The 27,900-nt window shown below is 40.4% G+C and overlaps 1 long non-coding RNA gene across 3 annotated transcripts; it reads right to left on the bottom strand.

The window, feature by feature from the left end:
• Positions 1 to 1,461: 1,461 nt before the first annotated feature.
• Positions 1,462 to 24,874, bottom strand: LOC103880385. 3 transcript variants are annotated; one of them, XR_641371.3, is made up of 4 exons: positions 22,949 to 24,874; positions 16,570 to 16,866; positions 2,599 to 2,804; positions 1,462 to 2,518 (listed from the first exon to the last, which is right to left on the bottom strand). It is a non-coding gene; the product is annotated as an uncharacterized LOC103880385 (long non-coding RNA). The 3 variants fall into 3 exon arrangements; XR_641372.3 differs by having other exon boundaries at positions 16,580 to 16,866; XR_641373.3 differs by lacking the exon at positions 22,949 to 24,874 and adding an exon at positions 19,759 to 19,937.
• Positions 24,875 to 27,900: the final 3,026 nt, after the last annotated feature.

Raw genomic sequence — 27,900 nt, 5'->3', positions numbered from 1 at the left:
TAACAACAACCACTTTCATATTGGAGTTTCTGTCCCCAGGTTTTAAAATGCTATAAATTACAGAGTACTTCAGAGCAAATGACATTACATTTATCTTGTATTAGAGTTTTTTTGTGTACATGTCTCATCTTTTCTATTAATTAAAACTCCTAATTGCCAGGAGATATTTATTTCTCATTATTGTGGCTTTTATATTGTTCAATCAAAAGCCTTGCACAAATCTCTATCAACAGTACATTATGTTGTATCTATGTGTATACTACATATCAACCATCCCATTGTATAATCATTACTCATACTTTTCTTTACTTCTTTTTTTTTTTTTTTGAGATGGAGTCTCTCTCTGTTTCCCAGGCTGGAGTACAGTGGTGTGATCTTGGCTCACTGTAACCTCCGCCTCCTGGGTTCAAGCAATTCTCTGGCCTTAGCCCCACTGAGTAGCTGGGATTACAAGTATGCACCACCAGGCCCGGCTAATTTTTGTATTTTTAATAGAGATGGGTTTTGCCATGTTGTCCAGGCTTGTCTCGAACTCCTGACCTCAGGTGATCTACCCACCTCAGTGTCCCAAAGTACTGGGATTATAGTCATGAACCACTGCGCCCGGCCTCAATATTCACACTTTTCTATCTCCCCACTAGATTGTGTTTCTGTAACTTATAGTGCACACAGTAACTGGCACTTACGATGCATGCAGAAAATGTTTCTGAATGAGATGTTGGTTGAATAAAACTTTTGTTGGATGGATAGATGGGTGGATGGATGGCGTAAGTGGACGGACGATGGAAGATGGATGGGTGGATAAATGGATGGATGGAAGGATGAATGGATGGGTGGGTGGGGTAGGTGGATGGATGATGGAGGATAGCTGGGTGGATAAATGGGTGGATGGATGAATGGAACATCAACTTGTAATATTAACCAAAAACTTTTTCAGAATAAACTTGAACTTATACAGGTTTATTCTTCTATCTTCCTTTTAGGCAATCTTAAATCTCGTTAAATGGTTATCCAAAATTCTAAAAGTCATGACTAAATTTTAGAAACATATTTGCTTACAAATAATAAAGAAGGGTAGCGAAAGAGGTCATGCTGAGGTGACTGATACCGGTGCCCTGTCCACTCTACGGTGTGCGTGCACGCAGTGCTATGTTCAGGCTGGTCAGATGCTGCAAGTCTGTGAGCACTAAAATATCCGCAGAAACACATCGTTTCTGTGTTCGTTATTTTCCAAATAACAGCAGCAGAATGCTTTGGGAAGAGGTCGTGAGTGACTTGGAGGAGGAAGTCGATCTGAAATGCCTGAGGAGGTGGAGAAGAAAAGCCAGAGAGAGCGGAGAGACCTTGGGAAGAGAGGGCTGGAGAGGCCAGACGTGAGAATCCAGTGCCCCGCTGCCACCTCGGCCACACGGAGGCATTTTGCGGAGCCTTGGTTCCCTCATCAGAAAAACCGAGGGGTTGAACTGCTTCGTTTTTGAAGTTCCTTCCAGCTCTAAAATGTCTTAGTTGTATGCAAGCCAAAATAAACAAAAAATGGTATCACTTTATGCATATGCTCTTCTAAATATCCCAGTGGGAAAGCACGAAGCCTGTGTTTCCAGCTTGCTGCTTCAGAGATGCCAGTTCACAAGTCGTTCTTTAATCTCAGGGACATTATCTGAATTCCTGATGAAAGTGAGTCGTAGTTGTGTATGGGCCAGGGTGTGTATGTGTGAGAAGACAGAGAAAGAGCAGGAGAGCGAGAGAAAGAGAGAGAGAGAGAGAGAGAAACAGACAAGGGTAGGTCCTCTTCAATATTTGGACTATGATCCCTGTGACTACAAGAGAGCACCGCTCTCAACACCATTTCATTCGTGATCTGGTTCACTTGGTAATTTTCAAACCTCTACAATATATTAGGTATAAACACTTCCAAAACATTGCCTCTCCCAATTTCTTTTAACAAGGACGGAAGAATTATCTGCACTCACATAACACCATTCTACTGTATTCTTCACCTCTTTTTTTCTTAATCCCACAGTATCAGAGACATGCACGCATCCTGTTGTCATCTTTGTTTTTAAACTGTCTTAAAATACAAGCAAAGGAAAAAGTGATCCACAGATTCAAAGAAAGAAGGAGATGTGGTTAACACCGAAGCTGCTTTTTTGTGGGAGCACTTACAAGTCTAAAATAAGAATCTTAAGTGCCATTTGCCTGGAAAAGAGCGTAGCAGGAGACAGATGTTTCTCTCATTATTTTTGTTCAGAGGCACCACTGCTGCTACGACATGTCACCATCCGAGAGGGCCACCAGCAAAGGGAAGGACGGCTGTGCCTTATTTACCCTGTGACTTCCAGCAGGGCCCAGGAAAAACAATTGTAGCTTACAGTTTTTAAAACAATTTAGAAGCCATGGCTTTCAGAATAAAGATATTGAGCAATCATCTGTTTCTAATGTCATGAGACAGATCTCACTTTCCTTTCTTCCCAACTAGTATCTTCTGTTTTTCTTGGTGGGGAGGTATTTTTGTAAGATGCTGAAAACGAAGCAGAGAAAATGGGCAAAGTCAAGGTCAGATGTGTATCTCTCCTTTGGTCTATTTTGAATCATACATACCATTTTTTGTATGTTCCAACTAACTCATGGCGGGGCTTTGCTGAACGTTAGCACCTCTGGGCATGGATGATGTTGCTGAGTTTTCTCATTCTATAACAGCATAAGCATCTTTTACCAGGTTTACTCAAGTCCATCCTAGAGAGCCAGACCCGAGCAGCCCACGCTCCGGGAAGTGCTGCATTCTTTCGTGTGTCGGGCAGGATTTCCTGCAAAGGGTCAAGAAAACATTCTTTCCTATTGTCTTGGTTTAAACTGTAGAAAGCCCTTGGGTCCAAATGGAGACCCTGTTAGTCGCTGCTGTGATAACTAAGGGAGATGGACAGGCCACTCTTTGTCACTGTACCCAGCCCCCCGATGGTCACCTTCACAGCAAAAGCAAATGAGGAGACAAGGTGTTTCTGTATCCGTCGCTGGGCTCACCATGCCTCACACCCCTCCCATTCACCCAGTTGGTAAAACAGGAAGAGCGCAGCTGCAACCAAATGGAAGGAACAAAATATGAACCAACTCACCGGCAGTGCTGCTTGGTTGATTAGCATTCTTGCTTAACGGCATGTTTATGATCTATCGCTTTATGAATAATAGGAAAGAGTATCAGTGTGTAGAAAAAGTGGAGGAGACGGCCAGAAATGACCCTGTGAATCTTGAAGGGACAGTCTCAACGTCTTGCCTATAAGGGATTAGCAATAGGGAGCCAGCGGATGGATTAATGATCTAGTACATGAGATGCCAGCAACTAACAATGGGAATAACAATAGAAGCAGTGAGCAGGAAATCTTGGCTATGACTCTCAAACTCAACAGATCTGAAGCTCTGCCCACCACAATCTAGAGCTGTGCCACAGACATCTCTCAGCTGGAGCTCCCGTATTATTCAGCCACTGTCTTCCCACTCCCTCGATGTACTTGAAGCAGCTTGCGCTACCATGACTCTGCAGGATTTGTCTGTGGCTGTTTAGAGATGAACATCCGCAGTGAATACATCAGAGCTGTTTGCTGGGTCAATCCTTCCCAGAATGGCTCCATTAAGAAGCTACATTTCAAGGGCTTCTTTCCTTATCCCTCAGAACAACCCATTTGCTATGGTCCTGAGTGCATAGCAGAAGTCAATGCCTACCAGAATACTGAGAATTGAAAAGCCTTCTAAAAAGGCTCAAAATGAAAGTAAGTGATACAGAAAAATATTCTCTGTAGAGTTGCACGTTGGTTTTTGACAAAAGATTTGCCTAGCTTCTGGCAAGCATTAATGGTGGTAATATGTCAGACAAACAAACAAAAAGGAAAAGCAGCATAGGAAATGGGTGTAAGGGTCTTTCACAGTGTCATAGCAGCTGAGTGTTTCCTAGATTGGAGAGGAAAACAACCCACTGGTCCCATCATCCCTAGTGGGGCCCTGTGACTCTCTTGTCTGACCAATTAATAAAGTCACCAGAAGGAAGCTACGAGGCTAAGAATAGTGTTTCAGATAAATCCCAAAAGTCAGCTCCAGTCTGATGAATCCTCCATTAATACTATTAGGCAGGGGGAAAAAACCACCTTATTTTTTATTATCATGCATAATTTCAGAAATGTTGGTTAAATTAGGCAGTGATGAATTGACACAGAATAATTCTATGCACACATGTGAACACACACACACACACACACACACACAGAATGGTGTCTAGGAAAGATGACTAGAATAGAAACTAGATCCCCATCCTCCAACGAGTTCATGGTAAGGTCTCAAGTCTGCATCTCCACCAGCTTGGCTGAATTGAATAGGTTTAGAAGCATTCAGTTTAATGCATTCTGTTGAAGGCACTGTTACAGATTCTGCTTTTTTCTACCAAGAAGTTACATAAAGGAGCTTGCATTCTCATCACTGAAAACACACACAACATTTGTAAAATATCACCATCCAGGCAGAATATTAGAAGTGCCAAAAGGTAAAAACGGTATCATTTCATTTACGTAAAGTACAAAATAGTCAAAACTAATCTATGCTATTAGAAGTCAGAGTAGTAACTCTTTGGGGAATGGGGTGAGTGATTCCAAGTGGCTGCTGGAGTGCTGGTGTTTCTAGAGTAAGAAACAACTAAATCTTGTAGGGACAAAGAGATTAAGGCCCACAAGAAATTTAACCTTGTGAGGAAAAGACAAAAAACTAAATGAATGGGGCAAGGTTTCCTAGGAAATTCATGGGTGAGCCTTGGGAGAACATTATTTTTCTTTGATTTGCCTTTCCGTTACTTTGATCATTGCTCTCATTAAAAATAGTGTTTGATGGCTGAGTGCAGTGGTTCATGCCTATAATCCCAGCAGTTTGGGAGGCCAAGGATCACTTGAGTCCAGGAGCTTGAGAGCACCCTGGCAACATAGGGAGACCCCATCTCTACAAAATTTTTAAAAAATTAGCCAGGTGTGATACTGTGTGCCTGTGGTCTCAGCTACTCAGGAGGTTGGGGTGGGAGGATCGGTTGAGCCCAAGTGAGTTGTGAGCTGTGATTGCAACACTGTATTCCAGCCTGGGCGAAAGAGCAAGACTCTGAAAAGAATAGTGTTTAATATCAATCATGTTATTAAGATATTTTGCTTCAAATGGGTACAAGGGATTCCATTGTACATGGTCAAGTAAGGCAAAAGTAATTATTATTACCACAATATGGCGCTGAGATTAGTGTCCTACAGATCACAATGAAAGGAAGTATACCCTGACACCTTTTCACATAGGCCCAAGTTCATTTGGGGGAAATGTCATGGAAAAGAAACAAATGATAAGTCTTCCGTGTCTTTATTTCTACTTTCACTATTGAACATCATGAGATACAAAAGTCACAGTGTTCGTGTGTGGCCCGGATCCTCCTGGTGAAAGCACAAATCCAGCAAAACTGTCCAGCCTCTCAACAACATCAGGCAAGGTAGTTATTTTTGGCTGGAACCTTACCATGATGCAGTTTCGCTTCAACACAAAACTTTGTTTTCATACATTTCTCAAAGATGCTTATAATATTCCTAAGGAAAAGAATTCACACACAACTGTGGAAACTTTGTCCTGGAAAGTAGTCAAAAGAGATGTAGTTTGGATCAGAGAAGGAATATTAAAACAGTATTCCTGTCAAATAAAGTCATCTACTTCAGAATCTCCAGCATTTCTTTCTATTATTTGATGAAGGTCATAGAAGAATTGGCTAATAAGCCATTTCCCTTGAAGATAGTTGCTGAAGTCTTTCAACACATCTACCTTTTGGTTTCTGTCCATTAGGTGCACACTGATGCTATCAGAGAATTCCTATGCTGTCAGTCTTTTCTGGAAACCTCAAAGGCCATTGACATCTCCAAAACTATAAAAGAGTTTTGTTGCCAAACACAAGCCTGACTTGGACACAAAATCTTGATTACTTGTTGAGTTTATGAAGCGCATGCTATGCTTAGCATCAGTGCACCTGGTTTTACTTCTGCGGTACATAAAGAAACACCACATCCCATCGTGTCTCATTGCTTTTGACATTGGCATGTGCTCACCTCTAAGACTTGACTGATGATTTTCAAATTGTGTCCACCACTGCTTCACATCTGATAATTTCAGCAGTGTCAGAGCCTTGACTTACCCATTAGCTATTTAAAAGACTTTTGTCAAGGATGTAAAAGAGACTATGACATTCTTCCTTAATCCACATAAGTTCAGCGACTTTCCAAACGGCAAGTCTTGAAGTATTTGGTTTAACCTCAAGCATGAGCTGTTTTGTTGTTGTTTGCTTGTTTGCCTTAAGAAAAAACAAAGGTTCTTTCCTAGAACACAGAAGAGATTATTCACGGGCTTGAGTTACTTAGTGGATAATTCTTTCCATAACATTGATATCGATCTTTCCATTCAAGACCCTACGTCATGATCATGGGTGTCATCACTCTGGAAGAAGACAACGTGAGCAGACAGTTATGTAAATGTTCTAGTTCTAAAGGAAGTGTTCTGTAGCTTGAAGACTCAAGGGTTCTGTAGCTAAACCTTATCAATGTCTTTGAAGGAAAATAACCCATCTGTGGTAGTCAACCTCTAAAATGGTTCTCTGTCATTCTCACCTCTTTGTATTCAGATCCCTGTGTAGTCCATGCCTACAATAAGTAGTGGCGATCAGTGGAACCAATAGGATACTATAGAAATGATGATGTGTCATTTCTGGATAGGTCATCAAAGACATTTGGGTTCTATATTCATTTATGTTGATTGTTATTAGTGTCCATTTCTAAGTATACTATTTTGTAAAGTTACACCTCCCCCCTCATTCAGTCAATGCATCTTTTCTGAGCCCTATAGCTCCCAGTGGCATATCTGGCACCCACTCGCAGGAAATCAGTGTACCCAGCAAAGGGATTGGGGAAAACCACGAAGTAGCTGAGGTGCAACCACTCCGCCTAGTGACACAGTATCATGGGAGTTCCCTCTGTCTGCTCTGAGGTTGCCCAATTCTGCCTGACCCCCAGTTAGAGAAGAAATCTGTTTAAAAAGAATCACTGAGATTAAGATTTCGAGTCAGGGCTTTATGTCTACTTTTTGTGTAAAATGCAAACAAATTTTGGCTAGGTATGAGGTAAACAATTTTTAATCTTTTTCCTAGACTGCAAGACATTTCAATATATTCAAGCTTTGCATTTTGCTTTCATTAATTAGCAGGGACATCTGCATTAACACAGGATCATTAATTTATGATCTAGTAGATCTTTTCCACCTCTCACTTCGCTGATGAAAGAGAATGAAACAAGAAGGAACTGTTTGATCAAGACTTCTCCCACAGATTCAAAAGATGGCCCCTGAATAACATTAAAGATATTGATTTTGCTGTTGTCTATTTAGTTTGCTATGAGATAAACATATTAGCCAAAAATGAAGGCATTAAAATTCAGATTTTTGTATTACTGTCTGCTAAATCATTAACATGAAAGCATATTGTCATACTCTTTAAATTCTAAATAAAACCAAATGTCAGTAATGTCAACAGAAGGTGTACCATTTCTTGAAACTAAAATCACAGCTTCCTCTAAGGGACTGTCAGAAACTATAACTGAAATGATAAATAGTTTTGTTGCACTTCCTCATTTAGGCCACATCCTCATCTTTCCATATTCATTTTCTTCTCTGTCTTGGTTTGAGTCTTGGTGAGTTTTCCTGATGCAACACGTTCCAGAGGCAGTCAGAGTCGTAATTCCAAACAGAATCCTCAGAAACAAAAAGTAACATGTATATCAAGTAGATTAGTCTCCTGTTGCCGCTGTAACAAATTACCATAAGCTCAGTGGCTTAAAACAACACACATGTATTGTCTTACTGTTCTGCAGTACCGAAGTCTGGCACAGGTCTCACTGGGCTAAAATCATGGAGCCCAGGAGTTTGAGACCAGCATGGGCAACATAGTGAGAGCCCATCTCAAAATAAAAAAATTAAAAAATAAACTAGCCGGGCATGGTGGTGCATACCTGTGGTCCCAGCTACTCAGGAAGCTGAGGTGGGAGGATCACTTGAGCCCAGGAGATCAAGGCTACAGTAAGCCATGATTGCGTCACTGCATTTCAGCCTAGGTGACAGAATGAGAACCTATCTCAAAAATATAAACAAATTTAAAATTTAAAATAAATAAAACCATGGTTCCCAAAAGGCTCTGATTCTTTCTGGAGGCTTTGGTGGACAGTCCATTTCCCAGCCTTCTCCACTTTCTAGAGGATGCCTGCATTCCTTGACTCATGATTCCTTTCAAAGCCAACAACTGTAAGTTGAGTTCTTATACCACATCACTCTGACCCTTGCTCTGTAATCACACCTCCTCCAGGCTCTTCTTCTGCCTCCCTCTGCCACTTTCAAGAACTTTTGTGATTACATTGGGTCACCTGCATAATCCAGGATCATTCCCCATCTCCAGGCCCTTAATTTAATAACATCTGCAAAGTCCCTTTTGTTGTGTAAAGTAATATATTGACCAGTTCAGAGACTTTGTTTGGGGGTGAAGCATCATTCTGCCTACCACAGTAATTTTTAGGGTGTCTAAAAATAACATTTTTAGGATATGGTGCATTCTCCCTCCTGAAAAATTGTGTTTCTAAGTTATAAGAAGCCCATGAAAAATCAAGAAATTAATCCTATTTACAGTAACTACAAAAAAATTACTTAGGAATAAATTTAACAAACGAGGCGAAAGGCACCTATACTAAAAACTACAAAACATTGATGAAAGAAATTGCACAGGACTCAGATAAATGAAAAGATACCTCATGTTCATGGACTGGAAGAGTAAATGTTGTTAAAATGTCCATACTACCCAAAGTAATCTACAAATTCAATGCAATTTCTATTAAAATACTGATATAGTCCGCTTGTTTGTTCCCTCCAAATCTCATGTTGCAATGTGATCCCCAATGTTGGAGGTGGGGTCTAGTGGGGGAGTGTTTGGGTCATGGGGCCAAATCCCTCATAAATGGCTAGCTACCCTCCCCATGGTAATGAGTGAGTTCTCTCTACTAGTTCACATGAGAGCTGGTAGTTTAAAAGAGCCTGACATCTCTCCTGTTCTTTCTCTCGCCATGTGACTTGCGTATTCCCCTTTTGCCTTCCATCATGAGCAAAAGCTTTCTGAAGCCTCCACCAGAAACCAAGCAGACGCCAGTGTCATGCTTCCTGCACAGCCTGCAGAATCGTAAGCTAATTAAATCTCTTTTCTTTATAAAGTACCCAGCCTAAGGTATTCCTTTATAACAATGCAACACAGATTAATACAAATGCCAATGAAATTCTTCACAGAAGTATAAAAAACAATCCTAAAATTCCTATGCATTCACAAAAGACCCCTAATGGACAAAGCGATTTTAAGCAAAAAGAACAAAGCTAGAGGTATCGCACTACCTGACTTAAAAATATACTACAAAAGTATAAAAACTAAAACAATATGGTACTGTCATTTGTTTTTATGGAGGAACAAGAAAAAGAAAACCAAAACAAAACAATATGGTACTAACATGAAAACAGGTACATCAACCTATGGAATAGAATAGAGGGCCCAGAAATAAATCCATGCATTTATAGCCAACTTATTTTGACAAAGGTGCCAAGAACACACGATGGAGGAAAGAACAGACTTTCAATAAACAGTGTCGGAAAAACTGGATATCCACATGCAGAAGAATGAAACTATACACATTTCTCACTATATACATAAATAAACTCGAAATAGATTAAAGTCTTAAGTGTAAGACTGGAAATGATGAAACTGCTGGAAGAAAACATAGAGAAAAAGCTCCAAGACATTGGTCTGGGCAATGACTTTTTGGATATGACCTCAAAATCACAGGCAGCAAAAACAAACATAGACAAATGGGATGACATCAAACTAAAAAGCTTCTGCACAACAAAGAAAACAACAGAGTGAAGAGATAACCTACAGAATGGGAGAAAATATTTTCAAACTATACATCTGATAAGGGATTAATAATCAAAATATATAAGAAACTCAAACAATGAAATAGCAAGAAAACAAATAACCTGATCTTAAAAATGGACAAAAGACCTGAATACACATTTCTTAAAAGAACACATACAAATAGCTAACAAGTATGTGAAAAGAATACTCAATATTACTAATCATCAGGGAATGCAAATTAAAACAACAACGTGATATCAATTCAGTCTTGTTATGATGTCTATTATACAAAAGACAAAAGATAACAAGTGTTGATGAGGATGCGGAGAAGACGGAACACTCATATACTGTTAGTGGGAATATAAATCAGTACAGCCATTATGGAAAACAGTATAGAGGTGCCTGAAAACATTGAAAATAGAATTACCATATGATCCAGCAATCCCACTACAGGTTATCTATCCAAAGGAAATGAAATCAGTATGTTGAAGAGATATCTGCACTTCCATGCAGCACTATTCACAATAGCCAATATATGGAATCAACCTAAGTGTCCATCAATGGATGAATGGATAAAGACAATGTGGTATCTATACATAATGGAATACTCTTCAGTCATAAAAAAAAGAATGAAATCCTGTCACTTGTGACAACATGGATGAATCTAGAAGATATGTTAAGTAAAATAAGCTAGGCACAGAAAGACGAATAAGACAAATACTGTATGACCTCACTCTTATATGGAATCTAAAAATGTTGATCTCAGTAGAGAGTAGAATGGTGGTTACTAGAGACTTGGGTAGTTGAGGGGAAGAAGGCAGGTAGAGATGTGGATTAAGGCATGCATACTTACAGTTAGACAGGAGGAACAAGTGCAAGAGATCTATTGTACAGCATGGTGACTGTAGTTATTGATGATATATTGCTTTCTTGAAAACTAAGAGAGTGAATAGTGTTCTCACACAAAAATACCTACGTGAGGTAATGCATTTGTTAGTTAGCTGTATTTAGCTATCCCACCATGTATACATACTTCAAAACGTCATGTTGTATGTAATAAATACATATAATTTTATGTCTATTTAAGTAAAATAAATACATTTTTTAAAGAGTGGAAGAATAAAAAAGAAGCAAATGAATCCCCCCAGGTCTGCATCCACTAAAGTATCACACAGACAGATCATGGCAGCCAACAGCAGGGGTCTGTGCTTTCTTCGCAACAAACTTCCTGATGATCTGAGCATACAAAGATCAGGGAACACACAGTCCATGAAGCAGCCCTATCTAGAGAGGGAGCTTGCATCTCCCAGTGCTATTGTTGCTACTGTTTTTAAGGTTCCATGGAGTTATCAAGCATTAGTCCTGTAAGTGTTGCTGTTATATTTAGGAGTTATTAGAATTCAAAACTTAAGAATTATTAGAATTAATTTTTAACTATAAAAATTAATAGTATTTGAGCCATAAGGAAGAAATGAACATCTTAAATTTGTTACACATGAAAGAAATAAGGAGGACAGCCAAGATTTCTTTCCATTTGACATTATTCTTGTCTCTCTCCCCAAGAGGCAGGCATATAATGGATCTACATTTTGGATTACATTAACCATTGGATTACGTTAACCATGTTCTTCCCAACAGTCATTGTTTATAGACCTAAGCAAGCAATACATTTCTTAACTATGCCTTTTTCCTACTAATACTTATGTTTTCCTACTGAAATTCATGTTTTCTTATTTACGAGGTATATAAGTGGTATTTTATGAAACCAGGATGGTTGCATCACTCTGACCGTATGGTATGGGCTCAGTGATTTCATACATACATGAAATTCACCCAATTTTGATCAGATTAGAAAAAATAAATAAAAATGAAATAGCTGCAATTATAAAGCTATCTAACTGGCCAAAAGTTTCTCTCAAATCTACATTCCACATGTGAATTTAGTACACCTAAAAGTGTTACCTGGAATTCCAAAGATGAAATAAGATGAAACAGGGTTCATTTGGACTTCTTACACAGGAGCCAGGGCAAAAGTGAGTAAAGGAAGATTTATTTCTCCACTGGGTAAATGGCACAGATTTCCTTTTGATGGTCAACCCTTTCCAACACAGAAGGAGCCCTGGTGTTGCAAACTCCACCCTTGATCGTAAACATACGCAAAGTTACAATAAGGATAAATCTAAGACATGTGCTGCCCACATTTTGCTTCCTATTAAAGCATCTTGGACAAATGAGAAGGGAAGACAGAATATTTTTTCAAATCCTACAGGTGGTTTCAATTACTCTATATGTTTGTGTAATTGCTCAAATGTTACCTACATAATATTGAGAGCAAATAATCTTTTGTAAAGTTTTTTAATCAGCGTTGAATGTTGCCTGCACCCTCTTTAGCATAATCCCTTTTTCTGCATGCAAAAGCTGAAATATGCCGTGTTCCTGTCTTACCCTTTGCCATCCAGTCTCAAGAAGCTGGATCTGACAAGCATAGCATTTTTAAAAAGAAGGAGGGGTGCAGGCAGGGGACTGCCACCAGCTGTTGCTAATAAAACAACTGCAGCCCCTACATTGGTAGCTTCCTCCTCTAACTTCATATCCCTGTAGTGATGGCAGTAATTGGGCGGGGGGTTAAGGGGGCATTTCTCCCTCAAGGGACACAATACGAATATTAATATTAATGCAATATCTGCTCCTTCAGATGGGAATGGATAAGATGAAATGATTTAAAGGAGGCTTGATCAATCATTCCGTTTCTTGGCAAGAAAATGATGCCTTTGCATTTAAGAAAGAACATCTGGGTAGAATCACAGTGGTTAAAAGAACTGGGTGGTTGGCAACCCAAAATTCACCTTGACAGAGTGAGACTTTCCCTTCACTCTGAGACCTCTGGCTCTGCTGGGGGCAAAAGCAAGACTTTGAAGTTCCTGCCTTGAAAATCCGCTCTTACCTTTCGGCATTTTTTCTTTTTTTGTGACCTTGCTCCTCACTGAGAGTCTAGGAAGGCTGCTGGGGTAGCTGGTTGACTTGTCTGATTCTGAGGAAAGGATGGGTGCCCTGAGAACCTCTCTGACTCGGTGACCCTGCATCTGGCCCATGAACCTCTTTCGGTTCCCAGCGTGGTTTGAGAAGTGTCTGCAAACCAGGAGCTTTTTGGAGCCATGTGGACAGTGAGTCAAATCTTTCAGAGTCTGGGAGGGTCAAGAGGTGGCTGCTTACTTATGATCAGGGCACTAGCGAGGCTGCCACACAAAAGGAGCCTGCATATAGCGAATAGATGTGAGTTTCTTAAGACTAAATATTTCAAGGTTTTGCAACTGAAAGCACAAATGAAGTCTTGTGTAGGAGACAAAGATGTGTGGCCTCTGGGAGGGGGTGGGCACACTGTTCCTTCTACTGTTCTCTCTCGGAATAGTGATGGTGCCAGCATGCAGACATTTGTGACCTGCAACCCCCTTGCCAGATGCTAGACGGCCGGTAGTTAACCAGAGAAGCGACCTTTTCAGTGACATCCTTGCCACCTATTCACTCCCCACAGAAAGGCTTTTGGGAGTCGGAGCTGGGGATACAGAGGAAGGTGGGGCTCGTCAGGGCAAAGTCAGCACACAAAACAAATTTGGAGGATTACAGGGAAGGCTAAGGCACTCAACTCCAAGTCAACAGAGGGGGTAAACATTCAAAGAATCTTTCCAACTTAATATGAGTTTTCAGGATCAAAGTTACATCCTAAGAGATATACCCCATTTTCCAGAAGAGCGCTCACCCACACGGAACTCATTCCTTTGTATTATTTGTAATACCTTAATTGCCCAAACCCCCAAGACACCCTTTGCTATCCTTAATGTAGTGAGGTTCATCCTAGGTCAGAATCTCTGGCAGAGCACCCCGGGAATCAACTTATCAGTTATCATCATTCCTAGCACTCTCCTTTTCCATTATTCCCGGCATCTTTCGTATGTTATTGCCACATGCGTTCTTGCGAAGTATTGAAAATGTCACTGACATCACCAAGGAGCACTTCTATATGCACACGATGTGACATTCCTTGTTGTTAAAAAAGAATTTTCTTGTTTTCCCCATTAGAATGTAAACTCCATAATGTCACTGAGTCCTCAGTGCCTAGAACTGTGCCTGGCATATAATAGGTGCTCAATACATATCAGTTGACCAAATGAACTAATGAATGAACATAGATCTATTCTCCCCCATCTAAGAGCACAGAGCCTAAAAAGACACTACACAGATGACCAAAAGCAGAAGGCTGACCGTGTTAGGCAGTAGAAAACTGGCCAAGTTTCATTTCATAAGATGATGATTGATTCGATTACTATTGTTGTTCCATTTTGGGACCACAAGCAGGTGAGATGCTTCAAAGCCCTTCGTGGGAACATGCATCCATACACGTGGTTTCTAAAGAAACACCATTCTACTCTTTAGTACATTATGTTATTGCTATGGAAACAGCGATATTTTAAAGAACACTGGAACTTTCCAAATACAGTATTTATTCTTCTTGTACTAGCAAAATAATGTGTTTCGCCTAAGAACTTGTTAGGTGCCCTGCAGCTAAATATAAAGAGACAGATTCTCATCATGTGTAAGTCTAGGGAAAAATTTGGACCACCAGCTTTTCAAGATACATTTTAAAAGAAACTCAGCAAAACTCTAGACATAATTGGGGACTTCAATGAAACACTTAATATGTTAGATTTGTTTTTGAGTTAGAAAAACTATTTATATTTGAACCCCAGAAGCACCCTCTCCAGAATACAAGCTGGCATTGCCTTTGGACTTTCAGACGACCAACTTTCCTTCTTTCTTTTTCCTTACTTCATCCATACCTGCATTAGTGTCGAACTGGCTATGTGGCCCCACCTTTCCTGTACCAATGTCACTTTTTTTTTTTTTGACTGAATCTCGCTCTGTTGCCAGGCTGAAGTGCAGTGCTGTGATCTCAGCTCACTGCAACCTCCGCCCCCCGGGTTCAAGCAATTCTCCTGCCTCAACCTCCTGAGTAGCTGGGACTACAGGTGCCTGCCACCACGCCCGGCTAATTTTTGGATTTTTAGTAGAGACAGGGTTTCACCATGTTGGCCAGTATGGTCTCGATCTCCTGACCTTGTGATCCGCCCACCTCAGCCTCCCAAAGTGCTGGGATTACAGGCGTGAGCCACCACACCAGGCCCAGATGTTACGTTTTAACCAAGAGGTTATGAGACAAAGCATGAACCCATACCTAAGCTTTGACAGCAAAAGAGAGAAGGGCGCTAAGTAGGATTGGATGAGCGTTATCAAAGTGCCACTCAATGCTGGTTCACATACATGGAAGTTCAGTATCACTAATAATATCCACTCATACAATTTTGCCTTCTAACTGATCTATTTTTAAAGCAAACCTAGATAGATGCATTTTTAAAATCTACTGATAAGAAATTAGGAGCAATTTGTTAAGATGTACATTCCCAGCATTGCAGTGATCATAATTTCTCCCCTCCATTGTGTGCAAGATTGATAGCGTTTTAATGTTTATTTTTTGTTTCAGTCATTCACGTGTCTCTTCTTCACTAGTGATGGAAAGAACACAGACTTGAAGTCAGCGAGACCGAGGTTTGCCTTCCGCCTTTGTCATGGGAGAGCTGTTTCCCTGGAACGAATTTCCACCTCCTTCAGCTTCGTTCAGTTTCCATCTCACAGAGTCACCCTGAGGACTCCATGAGAACACATGTGAAGGACCTAAATCAGGTCTCAGCAAACAATGAATTCTCTTCTTTTCCCTGAAATTATAAAATGACCATGGCATATCTTTTTATTTTTGTCAGCCTGTAAAGTACAAGGGTCTTTGAAACTTTCAGCAGTTGGAAGATTTTAGAATCGTGTTTCCATGGACATACTTCACTTTAACCAAACATTTCTCCTGATAGTAATTTAGCTCAGGTAAAAGATAAACACTCATTTGACGAAATATATTGCTCACATTTTTATAATTTGTAATGGATGTGTCATCTAAGCAAGAGATCAAAGGACTTTGCAAGTAAAAAATACTTGCAATTTGTAAGGATATAGTTAACTATTGTATTTAATTGATAGATAAACTAACTTGTATATTCTGTCTACCTTCGTGAATGGTAAATATGTGGTAAACATACCCCACTCTCCTCTTCTGCAGCCTTATCAGCTGTCACAAGTTGACCACAACACCGTTTCCTGTTGATCCTCCAAATTTTCAGTACAGTACTCCAAGGAGCCACCACCAAGCAGGAGTTGGTTTATTAGTTTAAATCTATTTATCTTCCTTGAGTTAGACTATTTTCCAAGTGCTGGCTACATTAAAGATGTATTTACATAATGGAACACAATGGTTTATTTGCATACCTCTTTTCTATTGAGTTTTAATGTTCAATATAGAATGTCCTTGAAAATGTACTTATTCAGCATTTTAAATTGGGCCAGGCACAATTAAATTCCCAATACATTAACCCCCAGAGAGAAATGATTTCCTGAAAATTCTTCCTCTCTCCTATTCAGCGAAAATAATATGCACCCAGTTCCCCAAGAACTCTCTCCACCCCCACACTGGGCCCCATCTTTCTACTTACTGTATTTTACCTTTGCTCCTATCTCCTGCCTACTCCATGACCTGGCTCCATCAAGTTTCTGCCTTCTGTCTCGATCTTTAGTGTTTCCTTCTCCTGATCTTCTTCCACTCAGATTTCATAGGAAATTACCATCCTATCTGGCTCCTCCATCACCAGCACGTGATTCCTGATGTTATCTGGCCCTCAGGAGCCAATTCTACATAACCTCAGTTGGTTCCATTCTCCATCCACTTCATCAGAGCTTCTAAATCTTCTCAGTCTCCATCTCCTGGCTCCTTTGACTCAACAGATGCCAACCTGTCATAGAGAACACAGGTGCGTTAGGTATGGACTGCCTCCGCTGTCCTGAGCTCTGCCTGCTCCTCTGCATCTACTTGTATTGACTTGGCCTCAACTTCTTTCTTAACGAGGTCCATGCCTCCCCTTGGCCCCTGTGTCCCTCATCTTATCCTGAACACTATGCCATTATTTTCCTACCTCTCGCCTAACACACCTTTGAAACTTTTGCTTGCATGAATTCCCTTGAGCCTAGAAATAAGACCAAGAGAATGCCTCACAAAAATAAACTAGCAAGCAAACAATAACAAAACAGAAAAAAAAAAAATCAACAAAAACTAGAACTTAACGCTGCCAAAATGCTTGGAGTTTCACCTAAAAATGTGTGCTTCATCTCACCTCTGTGTGCTTTCCATCTTGCTCCCTCTGCCTGGGGTAAAATTTTACCTATTTCTCTACATTGAAATGTTGCCCACACTTTTTTTTTTTTTTTTTTTTTTGACAGGGTCTTGCTCTGTTGCCCAGGCTGCAGTGTAGTGGTGCAATCACAGCTCACTGCAGACTTGACCTCCTGTGCTCAAGCGATCCTCCCACTTCAGCCTCCCAAAGTACTGGGATTACAGGCATGAGCCACCACACCTAATGTCTGCCCACTCTTTAAGACCCAAATCAAATTTATTTTCCCTCCCAACATCCATCCCCAAATGCAAATAGACACCTGCTTCCCTGGACTTCAGTAGCAACCTATGCCTCTCTTACTGACCTCCTCTCTTTTTTCTTCTTTGTATCGTAATTACCCGTACATCTGATCTCATAACTACTGGAAATTAAATAAGGTCCCCAGAGTGCCCAACACATGATTATAGATAGTAGGTACTTACTTAGCAATGGCCACTTGCTAAGGGGTGAGAAATCTGATGCACAAAAGCCTTAGCAACATGCCTTAAATCACGAAGCTTGCAAGTGGCAAGGTTGCCACCAATTTTAGTGTTCTTTCAACTCCTTATACACCAAATGTTGCTTCAATCAGATCACAATTACACAATGTTTGCGCTCTGTAGCAAGTTTTTTTGAATATCTGCCTTCTGAAGACTTTTCAGTTTATTTCATGTTGCACACAGTAGGAGCTAAATTATTGTTGGATGAATCAGTAAGTGAACAAGTTTGGGATGGTGATATTCATAAAGCTTAAATTTGTTATAGGTTAAAACCAATCAGAAGTGTTTGGAGAGTGGGCACATCAGGGAGGACAACACCACTCCCCGCCAGCAGCATGCTCATGGGAGCCAAGTGAGCTGTTTGCTGTGCACTCCGGGACTGCTGCCCCTCAGCCCAACCACAAGGTTCCATTCTGTTTTGTTTTGCTACATTTGCCTATTTAGGATTTTGACAATTTAACATATTTTTTAAAATTATAACATAAGTGCCATTTCCCCTGAAATCTAGCTGTCAAATTCTGATTCTTAAGGTCAAAGATGAAAAAAACATCAGTCATAAGGAAAATTATTAGATGATTTATTTCTGCTCCCAAATTTCACACCCAGGAAGCATCTACCAATGTTAAGCCAGAAGATCAACTCCAGATGATTAAAGAAAACTGCTCAAGGACATTTTATTAGCTGCTTTTCATAAGGTCAGATAGAATATAAATTCCAATATATGCACAGCTGGGGACAACCCTGCCGAAGAGAATTTGGGTGGCTTTGTTGCTTTTTGAGTTATTGATAGTAATTGATGTTCACCTGGATCTAAGTTTTATTCTCTTTGACAACGATAGGATTATGTAAAAATCCTATAGCACCACAGGTATTCTCAGGAGATCAAAGCACAGCCCGTGGGTAATAAGCAGTTTGCAAGTGCTGAGGAATGTACACTTTGTTATTGAATGGGACAATTTGTGATTCTGAACAGGGCCGGTGAAAACATTCACGTGAACCCAGAAGAAGATTCTATTATCCGAAGAATGTAAGAGCTCTATTACACCTTTCACACACACACACACACACACAAAGAGGTTTAGTAGCAGATAACCACACTCCAACAAGAAAGGGAGACTGTTAGCCCTCAGCAGAATTTTGCAGTAACTGCTTCACCGAAAAGGCTCTAAATAATCACGAAAAGGTAAACTGAAGGATATAAAGGAATGACTGAGCACATTTAGGTGGGGCAACTAATGCCTGGCTGTGTTTGTTTCTTATTCCTCACTGAAAAACAGGAATTGTGTTTCATGTCTGTGAGCAGGAGCTATAGGACTGAATACAGAGATTAAAATACATCATAATTGCTTCAGTCAAATGAGCAGACTTTATATATAAAAAGGACCTGTAAGTATAATTTAGGCAGTTTTGCATGGAAATGAAGTATCAGTTACAACTCCAGTTTCCAACTACCTTATACGAATTGCCTCCCCAAAATGGATATTTTAATCTCTAATTTATTAAAAGATGAAATGTTGGAATGTTGGATAGATTGAAATCATTTGTCAGATCACGAAGTCCTCATAACATTTCTCAGCCTTAATAACACATCTGCTCTTAGAATGTGGTCTCTTGATAATAGCTGTCTGAAAGTGTCTGAATTTAGGGATTATTTGAGACAACAGATTTCCTTCTATTTGGAATTGAATGAGGCATCTGCTCCCTCACCGTTAGCTTTGTGTGATAGTCTCAAGGCATTCATAAAAGGGCAGATCATTTTGAACATTATAAGAGGGAAAAAAGACCTCTGTTGACAATATGAGATTCAGAAAGAGGAATTAAGAAACTTTAAGGGTTGTATTTTATGTTTAAAAATGTTATTCCATAGTCTGTTTTGCAATCTGGAGAGAACATGGTAGCTAGAACTAGAGTAACGCAATCTTCCAAAACCAACAATTTAGAAAAAACTTTCATAGAACGTTAAGTGGAAACTCACAAAATTTTTATCCAATTTGATTCAGTACAACCAACAGAACTCAGTGGAAATGGACAGCCACGATCCTTCCAAAGACCATATGCCAAATTAAGTATCCAACTGCAAGACTAGACTAAACAGAATGAAAAATAATACATAAAAATTACCTTCTCCATTTCACTTCTAAGAGAAAATACTCTAAAAGAGGAAACCATAACAAAACCTTTCTGCAAGTTCAAGGATTAACTACAGATACAAAGAAATGCAGGTCAAGCACTCAAACATCTTTGGAGGAGCTTGACTGGTAAGGAAGAAGCCAGAATCAGGCTTTTTTAATTTTTAAAATTAATTTTTAATTTTGTAATTTTAATTACAAAATTACCATTTATATTTGGGCAGATTCATTTCTAAATGAGTGTGTTGCCCTTTTATTTCCACACGCCCACAAAAATATTCTTTACATTTAGAAAAAAGTGAAAGGATTACATATCATCATCCTACAGATAGCTTCACAGATGGCATTAATGGATCCATAACAACAATGAGATAACATTTTCGCTTATCAAACCACACTCTTCCATGAATTAGCCCATATTACATGCACACATACAAACATATACACAAATAATACATAGATTAAATATAATGGCATTTTTACTAGAGTAGATCCTCAGATTGTGTAACTGTGTGAACATGAGTATAACAAAAAAACATGAAAATTGAGCCTTCCTTGAAAAAATACAGCTGTCCTATCACTGACCACATAGGACAACACGTAGGCGTTTGGGAACAACCAAAGGTGTTATGAGAAACACCTCCCCAATTGTCTTCTGTTTCTTCAGGGTGTTCTTATTGATCTTTCTGTTTCATTTGACACCACTGACTACCCTCCCTCTGGGAACCTTTTTGCCTTTGGATTTTCTGCAACACTATTATATCTTGGTGCCTCTTGGACAATTCTTCCCTGAATGCAGATTCTTTCCCTCCCCAGAGGAGTTCTCAAAGGGCCGGGGTTGGAGGAAACCATATCTTGTTTAGATATGTGTGGGGCCTTTTCCAGTTGTTCCAGTGAGTGGAGGGAGCTGCTGACATTTAACGGGTGGAGGAGGTGGGGAAAGGGGATAGGAGCAAGAACTTTAAATGGGATATATGGAACAGTTCCACATGACAAACACGTGTTATGCCAAAACATAAACAGCGCTACCCTCTACTGAGTGGGAAACCAATCCTTGACCTCTCATCCGTTATTTCCAAGCCTCTACTCTTGAGCTCTTTGCCTCAACAGGGGTCAAATGGCTCTCCCACCTCTTCCTTCAGTGCTACTCCATGCCCTTCATTCACTTCGGTTACTGCCAAAGATCTCGTGGGTAGTGGAGACTCATCTCCACCCAGAAGGTGGGCAGATGTCTAATATGTTTTGCTTCCTTCTTTCTCCTTTATCACCATATCGAAATGATTGGGTTCTGCACATTCTTTTTGTCTATAACTTCTTTTGGAAATGTTTATTTTCCATTCCCTTCCCTTCAACCCTTCCTACACGCTGTTGCTACAATCGTCCTTATGGGACACTCCCCACTGTTTTTGGTAATTCACTATGACAAATCTTGCCTATCAGTTCTCATAGGTTGAGACTCAGGTTATGACTGCTCATCTCACTCTTAATGACTTCCACATCTCTTTCTCCATTTCACCTTTTATCTTTTCTTTTCTTTTCTTTCTTTCTCTCTTTTTTTTTTTTTTTGAGTTGGAGTCTTGCTCTGTCTCCCAGGCTGGAGTGCAGTGGTGCGATGCAACCTCTGCCTCCTGGATTCACGCCATTCTCCTGCCTCAGCCTCCTGAGTAGCTGGGATTACAGGTGCCCGCCACCATGCCAAGCTAATTTTTGTATTTGTAGTAGAGACAGGGTTTCACCATGTTGGCCAGGATGGTCTCAAACTCCTGACCTCAAGATCCACCCGCCTTGGCCTCCCAAAGTGCTGGGATTACAGTCGTGAGACACTGCGCTCGGCCCACCTTTTATCTTTTAACATCCCCTTACCTGGATCTCTGTCCTAGCCAAGCTTCTCTGCCTGACAGAATTATGTGAGTTTTTCATTCTTCTATCCGTACCCTGGTAACTATCTCTAATGCACTAGCCTCCTCTCCTCCATCTCCTCTCCCTCCTCACTTACAGGCTCCATGTGGAGCCATGACAGAGTCTGAGAAAAAAAGGGAAAAACCAGTAATATCAACCCTGTCGTTCTTCAACATTTTGACATGTTGTTCCTTATTGATTTTTTTGTACTAGTTGTGATTTTCAAAACTCTTGTGTTCAAATATGCTTAATTTGACTCCTGAGTTTTTTGGCACCGTTTTAAATTCGGCACCAGATACAAATGCCTCCTTTGCCGCTCCCTCTTCCTAGCCCTGCACAGAAGGGCAGCTCCCTTGCCTCCCATTCTGCTCCTAAACGGCGTCTCTGATGAAGACCTTCAGTGTTGACAGCCCCCTTGATCTGCAGTTTCAGCGCTGATCTAATCCTTGTCTGCTGTCAAGTATACTGTGGGTATACGTTGCCATGGGAGAGTTCTTGTCATCCACAGGGGTAGGGCATTTTGTCCCTCTCTCTACGATCAAGGTTCCCATGCTGTGCTTGCCACAGGGCTAAATATCTCACCCTCCACTCAGTGGGTGCTTAATAAAGAAATCCATATACATCACAGAATGCAAGAGCTGGACAGAGACTGAAACCTCAGATAAGATATCAAGATGCAATAATGAGAATGTCGACCTTAAAGAACACAAGAGAAACAGACGGGCCAAAAAAAAAAAAAAAAAAAACAACACCACTCACATGATTTTACTATTATTTTGCTTTAAAAATTGTCTGTGAATAGGTTAGATGTCACTGGTCAAGAATCCTGGAAGGACAGAAACAGAAAAGTGAAACGGGCATTGGCACTGTTAGTGGGTTACGGTCTCTGGGAGGTGTCTGAGCACCCCCTGGGTCCTGCTGGGCCACAGCGCATTTGTTACGTTACAACTGCCATTCCCAACTGCCGGGGGCACCCTCTCGGTTCAAACAGTCCATCTCTTTCACAGTGAAAAAGAGTCGAAACAGCTCCTCCTACCTCCGCACGAAAACACATGGCTATCAAATAACAAGGTTAAGTATTTCTGAAGCATGTGGCAGAATACATTAGTTTCATCTCACTGGAGAAAGAAGACGTACCATGTTTGAAGACAGGCACATGGGAATCTGAGGGTGGGGCTTTAGGAACTGAACAGGATTTGGTGACACAGTTTTGAAAATGAGTAGAATCAGATATTCGGACTCTTGAACTTCACGCTTTGGAAAGTTCTGTTCTCTGCCCCTCCCCCAACAGCATGTAAATGAGTTCTGATATTCAGAGACTGGGCAGCTGGGAATCTCGGTCAAACCTGCTGCCTTTCTTCTCAGCGTCCTTTATCTCTTTCCTCCTCCCTCACTTTCCGTTCAGTGACTCCCCTCTCCTTTCCCACCCAAATCCCCTTCCTCACACCCAGATATGGATAACAGCCCTAATGGTACCAGAGCAAAAATTCAGTAAGCCTGAGAGCAATAAATGATTCTTTGGTGTGGCTGCCTTTCTCAATAGTTTCAATGTAGGATACTTTTTATGCAGAGCAGACACAGAAATTATACAGGACCTGTTTCAGACTCTTCTAAAATGCAGTCACTTTTCTTAAGATTTGATTATTTTGAACATTAGACAGGTGGCAAAAGAAATACAGGAACAGGAAAAGATGGATTAGTAAACATGAATTCCGTTGCTGTTACTCTGGGACACACTCAGGGTAACTACCCAATTCCAACTGGGTTATTCAAAAGAGGCATTAGATTGTCCAGTTTTTATAAAAGACAGCAGATTTAGGTGTGATTCCTCAGAGCTACATGGGATGTTGGGGGGAAGGTGCTAAGCTGCAAGGGAGGCTCTCCCTGGGTCTCTCCCCTCCCAGAAAGGCATTTCCCCTGAGCTATTAGCTCACTGGGTCTACTGCCATCTGCAGAACTTCTAGCACAAAACATTTTAATTTACCGAACAAATAATAACTGGTAGCTGGTAAGCATTCTTGTATCATCAATATTTGAAAACCCAAAAAGGAAGACATTTGAAAATCGTTATATATCTGTCCAAACAGTATTTTATGTTTTCTGACCTCTACGTGACAACATTTCAAAAGACCAGTGTCAAGTATGGATGTCAGTCTGGCAAGCTCAGATATTATAAGGAAACTTTTATGGAAACATAAATAATATGTATATAGATTGAAAGGAAGGAGGAGCATACAACCCAAGGAGATTACAAGAGTTTCAGGAACATCAAAGAATAACACCAGGAAGTGTATTAGTTTCCTGTGGCTGCTATAACAAACTCCCCCCCCCCACCATCTGGTGGCTTAAAACAACTGAAACTTATTTGCTCAGAGTTCTGGAGGCCAGAAGTCCAAAAATAAGTATGACTGGGTTGAAATCAAGGTGGCGACAGCTGCCACACTCCCTCCTCAGGCTGCAGGGGTGGACTTGTCCTTTGCCTCTTCTGGTTTTGAGTGGCTACCACTTGTCTTACGGCTGCATGGTCCCAATCTGCCTCCATGGTCACCTCGCCTCCTCCTCTTCCATCTGTATCAAATCTCCCTCTACCTCCCTCTTAGAAGAACACTTGTGATTACATTTAGGCCCCACCAGGACAATCTCCCCATCTCAAGATTCTTAACCACACGTGCAGAGTCCCTTTTTCCATGTGAAGCAACATTTACAGGTTCCAGGGATTAGGACCTGAGAATTTTGTGGGCGATTATTCTGCATACTAACCATAGGAGGCTCAGACGCAGGATGACTTACTGGGCCACGTTCACAGAGGGAGGTGATGAACAAAGGAAGGACAGTCTTCTTTCTTAGGGGTGAAACAAGTGGAGCTACTTAACTTCCACTTTGCTTCTAGTTTTTCCTAGATGGGGAACAGTCTTCACATTTGAGATGGTTGAACTCATACCCTTGACAGACAGTTAAAGATCAAGTTGAGGTTGGGCGTGGTGGCTCACCCTGTAATCCCAGCACTTTGGGAGGCTGAGGTGGGTGGATCACTTGGGGCCAGGAGTTCCAGAACAGGCTGGCCAATACAGTGAGATCCTGTTTCTAATGAAAATACAAAAATTAGCCAGACATGGTGGCAGGTACCTGTAATCCCAGCTACCAAAGAGGCTGAGGTGGGAAGATTGGTTGAACCCAGGAGGTGGAGGTTGCAGTGAGCTGAGTTCGTGCCACTGCACTCCAGCCTGGGTGACAGACCAAGACTCTGTCTCAAAAAAAAAAAAAAAGAATTATTGAACAGAGATTGTGAATAATGTGAGATCACATCAAGTTTAGAAAGGATCTCTAAAAAGGCTGGAATTTAGGCCCCCAAACCTGTTGTACAAGTATAGTATAAATATTAATAGAAATATATGTGAAACAAAATAAAAATGAAAACATAAAACTTTGCGCCTACTTCAAGATTAATACAAGTCAGCATTATGCTCTAGCCAAAGGAAGGTGTTGTCATTGCTGACTGTTCCAATCATAGAAGTAGAGTGTCCTAATTATGGGAATAATAAAAATTGTGGAAAACATGTTAGAGTGGAGAGAACATGAGTCAAGTCGACCTTGGTGACATGAGCAAATTACTTACAATTTCTAAGGTTTTCTTTACTTACCTATACTACGCATGCCTTCAAAGGTTAGTATGAGGAGTAAAATAAATAAAGAATTAAGGGTCTGGCACCGGGTAAGTTTTAAATAATATGAGTTCACTTCTTCCTTTCTCCTCCTTTCGTTTCTACTGTAAAAGGCCAGTAATGGATGAATAGTGAGTTAATTTAATTCTGGTCCCCACATTTTAAGGAATGCAATGGCAAACTACGGGCACAGCCAAGGGAAGCGTGCTAGATCGGTGAAGTGGCTGGAAACTGCGTCTCATTGTGATAATAATATCTTACGTTTTCATAACATCTGACAATTTTCAGAGGGTTTGATTCCGCAAAACAATACTACTAGGTAAACAGAAAAGTGTAAAAATGCCATCTTATACATGACTCTATAAATGACCAGAGCAATTAAGTGGCCCACCAAAGGTCACATTGATCATTCGCAGCAACAGGACCCCAAACGCAAGTTTACTGAGCACTCACCTAGTCATTTCCTCTTTCTTACAAGCAGTGGTGGAGGGATTGGGAAAACATTATTCTGGGGACACCTAAGGGAAGATGTGATAACCGTCTTCATGTGTTAGCAGGATTATCCTGTAGTAAAGGGAACAGACTACTCCCTCCAATGTACAGACCAGGATTCATCGGTGGAAATTACAGTCAGACCAACTTTGGCTCAACTTCAGGGGGAGCTTTGGAACCATTTGTGGTAAGCAGTAATAGACTCAGGGTGACTAGTGAGATATTCAGGAATGCAGAGAAGGGCTGCCTGCATCAGGGTGTCAGTTACACTGGCCCGTTCATTTATTCTAATGTTGAACACAGGATTATTGAGCAAAACCCTGTGCTGGGCATTGTGGGAGATGGAACGATCATTAAGATGTTGTTCCCAACCACGCATCTCGCCTCAGATGCCCCCTACAACTTTAGAAATCATACGAGGGTTTGACATTTTTATTTAAACAGATTTTTAAGACATTTGGGAAAACACAATTGGCATCAACAGTGGAGACTTCAGCAACTGACAGAATGATGCTTTTACCCACCTAAATGCTGCTTTATTTCCCAATGCCGAAAGGACATGTGGACAAGTGTGTGTGGTCCTGGGAGCACCGTGTTCACCTTTCTAAGCTAGAAACCAATACATGACAAGGTGATGAGTGTCTTCTCTCTCTCTCTTCTCCTTCTGAGAGAAGCCATTCTGCTTATTCTTGTACAGTCTAGAATGGTAGCTGTAATTTGGAAGGAGGTCAGGTCAGTTTCTCTAATTCTGCCTGTCCTTGAAATGGTTAGAATGTAACCATGTGCTATTCTAAAGTGTTTCAATATTTGCATTTCTAATTCCTATAAATTATAAGGATTTATTTTATGAAACTTGGAAAGATCACTATTTGTCTCGAATTATACCAGTTTTGCCGGCATCGCACCAGAACGCAGAATTGTGGAACATATGAGATAGAAACCTGACACTCAGTTCTCTGCGATGTGTTAAACAGAGAAAGAAAAATAGTACTGCTGTATAAAAAGCTGGATAATCAGTCTCCAACCTCAAATTATAAGATTAAATCAATAAAGAAAACAATGGAAAGTGTACACTCACATCAGAACTGCTGAAGAGAGTGTAAGGGGCGTGATGGAGATGGAGGAAGGCAATCAAAGCAAACATTCTTAAATTGCTACTGAATGTATAATCTGGATTAAAAATGGATTTGCTCAAAACCATTGCTCATGTATATTTCTCTTAAAACAGCATGTTGAAGTATGTTTTGAGTGTTTGGAAATTGTTGTTATTGTTTCTTTTGAAAAAAACAAGTCTGGCACTTAATGGCACATAGAGAATAATATTTTCAATGATTGAAAGTAGAGAAGAAAGACAAGAATAATCTTTTCCAGCAAATGAGTTTTACAAGCTAGCCCTACTCGTCCGCAAGCAATTTCCAGCCCACAAGATTTTCCCAGGCCTTCTCACATTTTATTTTAGTTTCAAAATAATGATGCATCTGGTGACAGCATGCCATCAGAGCCTTAAGAAATCACCAAAAACAGCTCCCTGGATCAGAGTTCCAAATTTTATCAAAATTCTTACTTCCCACAGACTGATTTATCACTGATATGATCTCCCCAAGCCCCTATCTCTCCCAAAGAATGCAGACCTATGATGAATCACTAATTAAAATAGACCTTGAATTCTTCATTTAACTGCTGCATGCATACAGATTTCTTCTTTGATTAATGATTACTTTAAGAAGTAAAGATTTAAAACCTTAATTGTTTCCAAAAGTTATTATTTCATTTTTTTATTGCTTAAAATAGAAGTGAACTACAACTTTAAGGGCTTGTGAATGATTAAAAATTTGCTTCCAGCAAAATTTTTTTTTTTTTTGGCTCGTGCCTGTAATCCCAGCACTTTGGGAGGCCAAGACGGGCAGATCAACTGAGGTCAGGAGTTCAAGACCA

Source organism: Papio anubis, chromosome 1, assembly GCF_008728515.1.
Source record: "Papio anubis isolate 15944 chromosome 1, Panubis1.0, whole genome shotgun sequence".
Lineage (NCBI taxonomy): Eukaryota > Metazoa > Chordata > Mammalia > Primates > Cercopithecidae > Papio > Papio anubis.
Note: the sequence above shows the minus strand (reverse complement) of the source record. Positions and strands in the feature narration are given on the sequence as shown.